The sequence below is a fragment of the Saccopteryx bilineata genome, chromosome 5, assembly GCF_036850765.1.
Source record: "Saccopteryx bilineata isolate mSacBil1 chromosome 5, mSacBil1_pri_phased_curated, whole genome shotgun sequence".
Classification (NCBI taxonomy): Eukaryota; Metazoa; Chordata; class Mammalia; order Chiroptera; family Emballonuridae; genus Saccopteryx; species Saccopteryx bilineata.
In genome coordinates this window covers 91,157,725-91,165,935 of record NC_089494.1, presented here as the reverse complement: position 1 = coordinate 91,165,935, position 8,211 = coordinate 91,157,725, and the positions used below count along the sequence as shown (strand labels likewise).

Sequence of the window (8,211 nt, the reverse complement as noted above, 5' to 3'; positions counted from 1 at the left end):
AGTAAATAGAATAACAAATTGATGCTTTCTTTCTCTTTTTCTCCTTCTCTCAAATCACTAAATAAAATAAATTTCAAAAAAATTATTTGTGATTCACATGAATGGTTTCCTGAGAAAGGAACAAAAAACAAACAACATTTTTTAAATTCCATAAGGTTGTTAACTTTGACCAAAGAGGAAGGAAATGCAGATGCCAACATTTGACCTAAAAGCATACTAAACAAACTCACTAGAAAAACAAGAGAGATTAATTTTTTCTGTTTGTGAAACTGCCAAAGAGAAGCTTATCCCTCAGCTCCTATGTTTTGTTCTTAATCTAATTAATAGTTTGCATTAGAAACAGCTTGAAAATATCTTTGGTTATGCAGTGAAATAGTAAAGCCATTGGAAAAAACACACACACAAATAATGCAGTAGAAAAATCAAAACAATTTAAAAACCCAAATCAGTTAAGATTTATTTGGATGCAAGTAAAAAACCGTAAAACAAAAAACCACAGCTGTTCAACTCAACATGGGTGAAGTTAAAAATAAGAAGGAAGGAAGGAAATTAATGGCTCACAAAATAGTAAAGTCCATAAATCCAGAACCAGTGACTCAAGTAGTATAATCAGGACTCAGTTTCCCTCCACTCCTGGCTATGCAAACCTCTGGGTTGGCTTTCTTCTAAGGTAGACCTCGTCCTCATGGGAATTTTATTGCTCAAGCTTACCTTAGCTTAGAGTGAGCAAGCCCTGCACAGAGAGATTGCCTCTTTCCCATTCTAACAAATGTCTCAGAAATGAGTATCATTGTCCTGGTCTATGTTATTTGCCTATCCCTGAACCAACCAGGTGGCAACAGAACATAATACACTAAACCTGTGGTAGATCAAGGTGCTGTCTGAGAGCCTTATCTTGATGGACACAAGGAACTGGGGAGAGAGGTTTCCCGGTATAAAATCAAGGTGTCATTACTTTTAAAAAATTTTTTTAAAAAAGCAAGGGGGAATGCATGCCAGATGAGATAAAGGCTGCCCAGTTCAGCACTCAATTTAATGAACTCCCCAACTCCATCTTGTGAGCTAGTGACCAAAACTTTTAGAAAGGGAAATTAAGTCTACATTTTTTTTTGTATTTTTCTGAAGCTGGAAACGGGGAGAGACAGTCAGACAGACTCCCGCGTGCGCCCGACCGGGATCCACCCGGCACGCCCACCAGGGGGTGATGCTCTGCCCACCAGGGGGTGATGCTCTGCCCCTCCGGAGCGTCGCTCTGTTGCGACCAGAGCCGCTCTAGCACCTGGGGCAGAGGCCAAGGAGCCATCCCCAGCACCCGGGCCATCTTTGCTCCAATGGAGCCTCGCTGCGGGAGGGGAAGAGAGAGGCAGAGAGGAAGGAGAGGGGGAGGGGTGGAGAAGCAGATGGGCACTTCTCCTGTGTGCCCTGGCCGGGAATTGAACCCGGGACTTCTGCACGTCAGGCCGACGCTCTACCACTGAGCCAACCAGCCAGGGCCTAAGTCTACATTTTGACTAATCAGCAAATACAATACAGATACATAAATAAATATTTTAGGACAATAGCCTTTCATTTCAACAACAAGAAAATATGTGGGTCACTCAGCTGGAATGAAAATCTGAATCTAGTCTGAAACAATTGTTGACTCAGTTCTAATGCCACAACATCCAAGAATATGATAATACATTCTCATATCAAAGGGTCCTATTCTTCTTCACTTCAATTTGCATCTTGCTCTGACATTACACCATATGGCGCCGACCAAGTGCTCTTGTATGCAAAATGAGTTCAGAGCAAATGAGCTAAAAATGTCTTACATACATAATGGCTCTTGTTTCAACTTAGCTGTGACTACTAGATTGCTGCAACCACCAAAATAATAGTACTGCTAATGAGGAGATTTGTTCATAACTTACTACACTGTCAAGTCTAATGTTCAACCACAATGGTTATTATTTATTGATATGTTATGTGTATACAAAGCAGTGGCTGAGTCCAAAAGCAGCCTCTTCACAGAACCCAAGCCTATTAAATTGTGCATAATCTTCTAAAGGTAACTATTTTTTTAAAAAATTCACCCAACATCTCTATTGTTTGAGACATATTAATTAAAATACAAGGCTTATATTTAAAGTTGGAATACCAGGGTTCCTCCTGTAAGAGAATGGTGTGACAACTCCCAGGGGCTGGGACTTCAGACCAGCAGGCACTTCAAGACAGCGTCAGTGGAAAAGTGTTAGATATAGCCTTTTGGAGAGGAATCTAACATATTATATTAAAATTTTAAAGGCACATTTCCTTTGACCCATCAATTTTACTTCTGGGAATCAACCCTATAAGAATTAAAGTACCGGTACATGAGAACACACATACAAGAATGTTTACTGAAGTTGTGTTTATGACGGCAAAACTTGTTACAGCCTAGAATGTTTGAATACACTGAGGTGTATCTATATATATGACACAGGTTTTCATGTGACACCATAAAAACAAGCCAATTTATATAATATATTAGCTTGGAGAGATGCGTATGATCTAGTATACAGTGAGAAATATAATTTTCAGGGAAATTAGATGATGATAGATAGCAATAAATTAGATGATAGATGATAGATAGATAAATAGATAGATGATAGATAGATAGATGATAGACATACATAGTATGATTACATCTTTGTAGAAAAGAATAGAATAATAGGGTTTAGATTTAGGTTTTGTAATTTGAGTGATCTTTGAAACTCATTTTTTGCATCCACAAAATAAATTTTTTTGTGAAGATCAAGCAAAATAATGATGAAAATAATCTGTGACCTCTATACAGCAATTGACTGTCATATAATAATATTATTACAAGATAGCCTCATGTGAGCCTGAAGTTTACATTCCTTAAGGTCCTCTTAAGGTCCACTTAAGAGTTGTATTCAGCTCTGTCCACAGCAATACCAGCCACCTTTTCTGGTATCTAATTGTGTGTAACAGGATTCAAAAGAAAGAAAAACAAATGAAGTAAAGTTAGTGCCACTGCAGATTATCCATACAGTGCCAGAAAAACAACTTTATATGTTTCCAAAATGAGCCACATAATCTGTTGAGTACTTTCAGCCCTAATAAGATCATATTTATTTAGGTGGTGAGTTAAGCAGAGGACCATAGATGATAATAGCCTTGCAGAAATATGATTATATATAAGAAGTGTTTTCATTTTTTAAATCAACACATCCTCTCCTTATATATGCCTTATAAATGGTTTTAATCCAAATAGGTACAATTTTATATTCTGTCTCTGGGCCAGATGGCTCTACTTCTTTCTACCTGTATCATGCTGGAAAATTCTTTATCCTCTTTGTCTCAGTTCCTTCATTTGCTAAATGGGGGTTATAATAATACCTACCACTTAAGATTGTTGCGATAACTAAATGAGTTAAAATAGTTAAAGGACTTAAAACAGAGATATTACCTAATAGGTGCTAAATAAATATTAGTTATTATTAGCCTAACCTTTCAATTTAACGTAAGTTTATATTCTTTTTCCATACTCATACTATAGTCTTCATGTTTAATAGACCATAAACAGCGTGCTCTATCAAATAGGTGTGTTGTAATTTATTTAGACATTATGTTTACTTCTTATTCTTCAAAATATTTACTATTTCACAATTGTAAATAATACATTAATCAATATTTTTGTGCATTGAATTTTCCATATTCTGGATTTTTCCCAGAAAAAAATTTAGAGGAAGAAAGAGTACAGCAATCTCTAAGTGTTTTGATATAGCTTGAAAGTAAGACTTTAAATTAGGACTATATTTTACTTATTTCTTTCTGAACCTTCTTCAGAATTTGACATGATGTTCTTCATCCAGTCATTCAACAATGGCTGGGGTTTTTATCAAGGTTGACATAAGAAAAGTTACTGTAAAAAATTACCGTATTAAAATTCATCTACAAAATTATTTGAGTTTCAGATCTTTACAACATAGTTTCTTAAGTATAATTACATCGTATTGGAGCTTTGCTGTTAATAAGTCAAACTGAACTAAAATAAACAAACAAACAAAAAAGGAAAGCCCACTTACTCAATGACATCTTTAGCACATAGAATTTCCCCTGTGATTCATACACTCAAAAACCATGCACCTCTACATATTTAGCTTCTTCTGACTCATTCTGAAACACCCTGACAACTTCTCCATTGAAATTTAAAGTGTCCTAATACAGTAAGGTCCTCTTTTCCTTTAATTAATTAGTTCCCTTTCCCACTGACAAAATGTAAGAGTGGTAATCTCTGTATTTACAGATTGTGGAATGAAGCACACAGCTGGATTCCTCCACTGCCGACTAGTCTTAAGTGTTTCCATCTTGCAGGCATGCTTCTTTCTAACCTATCACTGGACATTCATCAGCTTCCTTCCCTACCACCCCACTACCATTGCCCACAGGTGACATATTATCCTTCAAAATCCTGGATGTTTCCCAAACCCAATTTCCATCTGCAGAACCTCAGGTCTGCACAGTTTGCTTAAGGAGATGAATTGTCCTCACTAATTTCGTAGACTGTTCCAAGCTTGCGAAGCACAGTTAGCTCTTGCATAATGATCTCTTTATTTTCTCCTCTATGAACATAGCCTTGAGTGTCCCATCTTGTGTAGAAGTCACACCACACAGAGAGCTCCTATGAGGCAAGAGAAGAATTGAATCCATAATGTTTTCTCTCATTGGCCCTTTACCCTTATTGCTAATTATTACAGTTTCTAAAAAATAAACATGAAACTCATTCCTCAGGTATTTTTCTGTTCTATTGCTACAAATCACACTGGGTTGCTGATCTGGCAAACTTTCAAGTTACTTTGCCACCAATTATTGAGTTAATTAATTTTCCAGGCAGCTTGCTCCTTGTTCTGTATAGCACATAAGTGGCACTCAGGGCTGGTAAGTTTATACTAAGAAAACAAGACAAGTGCTCATTTAAGTTACCATGAGAAGCACTTAAAACCCCCACACTTTCTAAGTAGACCCTGTCTGACCATTATCTATCTCCCAGGCAAGACCAAGTGAGTGACTGCAGAGACCAGAAAATTTCACTGAGTGGCCTTGCATGAACTAGACTAACTTTGAAATTAAAATCATCCTTTGAAACCTCACTGGAGATCCTAGCAATATGGCTGAGATGATGCTATTGGTTAGCAAAACGGCAACTCCTTTATCCTCTCTGCCCTTGTTTCCTCATACATGAAATGAGAAACACTGATTCACTTCACAGGAAGACTGCATGCGTTTAATTAATTAACAACACACATTAAAAATACAAACTACAGAACACCTTTGCTTAGCTCCTAGCTCAATAAATCTGCCTAAAACATTGTTGTTTAGTTGATATAACCTAGGTCTTTCCTTATGTTGTGCCTCTGGTGGCCCATAAACACATTTTTGTCTGAACACATAGATACTTAAAGTCACATGTGTGGATTTTAGCTTCCTATTTTAATGTTTTCTTTTCATTGCTGTAATTGTTGAGGTATTATATTTTCTTCATCAAATGTTCACCAAGATTCCCATTTACTACAGAAAACACTAGACAGCCAGGCCAAAAGCTTGCATGTCTGACTAGCATACATCTAGCCAAATGAGCCCACATCAAAATCAGTTTTACTTTTCTTACTCCAAAGTACCTTCTGTGACTAGACAAAAGATGATGAAAACTTCATCCTAGAACATCAAATCCTGCCAGGCACATTTCCATCTGTCCTATTGAAGATTGCCAAAAGCATTTTTTATGGTATTTTTTTCATAGTTAGTCAATCAAAAATTCTGTCAGGCAGAAGTTATTCAGGGACTAGGACATGTCATTGTTCCTACCCTCACTGACCTCTTAGACTATGGAAGACACACCTGGCCAAGCTGGGAGGAAAAATAACTTATGCAGAAGTGGTAGCTTCAGAACCTGTTTACTTTTTTTTCTTTAGACACACAAAACACAGACACACAAAATTCAGCCTAAGTGTTGAAGAATCATGGCCATCAGGAGAGAGAAAAAATTATTTATCTTAGACCCTACTGAGGTAGGAAGCATCATAGCTAGAGTGTGGAGCCAAGAAGGTTGGAAAATAAATCAAACTGACACCAAGGAGGGAAAGTCAAAGCCAAGGACTTGAGATTGAATGGATCAATGGCTAGTCATCCAAGTCAAAAAGTATAGACTACCCATTTTGAAATTGGAACAAGGGAAAGTCTTACTGATAAACAATGGTATAGAGAAAAAAACATTCATGTTAAACATGTTTGTTCTCCTCTGAACAGAAGACCAAGTAGTTAAAAAGATGAAAACTTTAATTTCTTTTCTTGTGCTAACATTATGTTGATTCATTAACCTGTGCCAAATTAACTGTCATTTCTCATCAGTCAACTCTTTTCAAATTTCCCCAAAGATTCTTAACACTACCAAATATCTCCAAGACCAGTTCCTGTCCTTGTGAAGATTCTTACTGCTGCAGACTCTTCTGTCAGTCTTTTTCGTGTTTTTCCTAAATAGCTATGGCAGGATCATGCCTGGACATTGTAGTTTCTATATGCAAAAATATGTTAATAAGTTTTTATTAAGAAACTATACATTGTTTATAACCATGTTAGGTACTTGAGAATGTTGTTTAGAAAATAAGACCCCTCCTTTCACTAATATTTTCTTTCTAATTAAAGAGTGCAAACTCCCAAAAATACAATAGCACTGAACCAATGCATTAACAAAGCAATTTATGATAGAAGTCAGGATAGTACTGAAAAAGCAGAATCCAAAAGTCCTGAATGAGCACCCTCCAACCACAACCTCAGGAAATGAGATCAGACCTCACTGGGGAAAGGGACCACTACAGCTGCCTCTCTTTCTTACTTCCTATTCACTCTGCAACCCTCCAGCATCTGCCTTTTTTCTACCACATGCTTGTTATATGGAAGCTAGTGGTTCCCAAATTTAGTGTGCATCAGAATTACCTGGAAAGCTTGTTAGAACACAGATTGCTAGGCTCCACTTCCAATATGTCTAATTCAGTAGGTCTGGAATGGGTCCCAAGAGTTTTGTATTTCCAAATTCCCAGGTGCTTATAGTGTTGCTGCTGCTGCTGCTGCTGCTGCTGCCGCTGCCACTGCCACTACTGCTCTGGGAACCTCACTTTGAGAACTTCTGCTCTATGGAAACAGCCATGTAATGTTGAGTAAGTCTATTTTCTGAAAGTGCAAAAAACTACCCTCTCTTTACCTCATAGAACTACTGAAAGGACCTAGAACTCATGAATAAAATGAAACACTATGAAAGCACTTTGTAAACTGAGCAAATATGCCAATTAGTGATCTTCAACATCAGCCTAATTGCCTTTCCTTGTTGCATTTGACCCCAAGGATACTTTTTTCTTGAAACTCTGCTCCTTATTCCACTGTTCCTCTCTGCCTCCTTCTCTTGTCCTCCATAATCCACTCTTCTCTCTATATACTTTCTCTCTACAAAGTCTCACTGGCTCAAAAATCACTTATGAGAAAATTACCCTCAAATTCCATATTGCTAACTTATTCTGCTCTGTTCACAACTTCTTTAGGCTTAAAAAACATATAATTATATTTTACCTTCACCCTTTCCTCCCAGATATCAACAGTCTTGAATGCTTTCTCTTACAGCCTTTAATGCCATCTGCCATGTTACCTCCCTTCCTCTACAATCCCAGTACTACCACCTTTATGGGCCTCTGTCCCACCAGCTCCTACCAGCTTCTCAACAGCCTTCCTGCTCCAGTTCTCCTAAATGTTCCCTCCTTGTGAAGCTTCTTAAAATACTGCTTTCATCAAGTCCCTCCCCCCAACTCTAAAATCCACCCTGGCTTCTCATGGCCTAAATAATGAATTCCCAAAGCTAACTCAGATATAAGAGTCTTTGTGCCCTTTCCTCACCTTCAATGAGAACCTGCATGTCCATGGCTGCGACGACCATGACTACTGGCCATACATCTGGCATAGTTTGCGGCAGGATTCGGATCAGATCAGTATGGAGCCGCCACCACCCTTAAGGGGTGGAGTAGAGGACTGGTTGTTGTTATGATTCCCCATGGCTGTCCTTTTGGGGACTGTGGACTGGCTGATTTTTACATCCCTGAGAGAGGTAACCGAGAGCTCTGTACAAGAGACCGCCTGAGGTCAAAGCTCCAGTATGAGTTGCAAACAAAGAGGCAAGCT

General features: G+C 38.0%; 1 non-coding gene across 1 annotated transcript; it reads right to left on the bottom strand.

The window, feature by feature from the left end:
- Positions 1-1,418: 1,418 nt before the first annotated feature.
- Positions 1,419-1,494, bottom strand: TRNAV-GAC (transfer RNA valine (anticodon GAC)). The gene has a single exon. It is a non-coding gene; the product is annotated as a tRNA-Val (tRNA).
- Between the last annotated feature and the right edge of the window lie 6,717 nt (positions 1,495-8,211).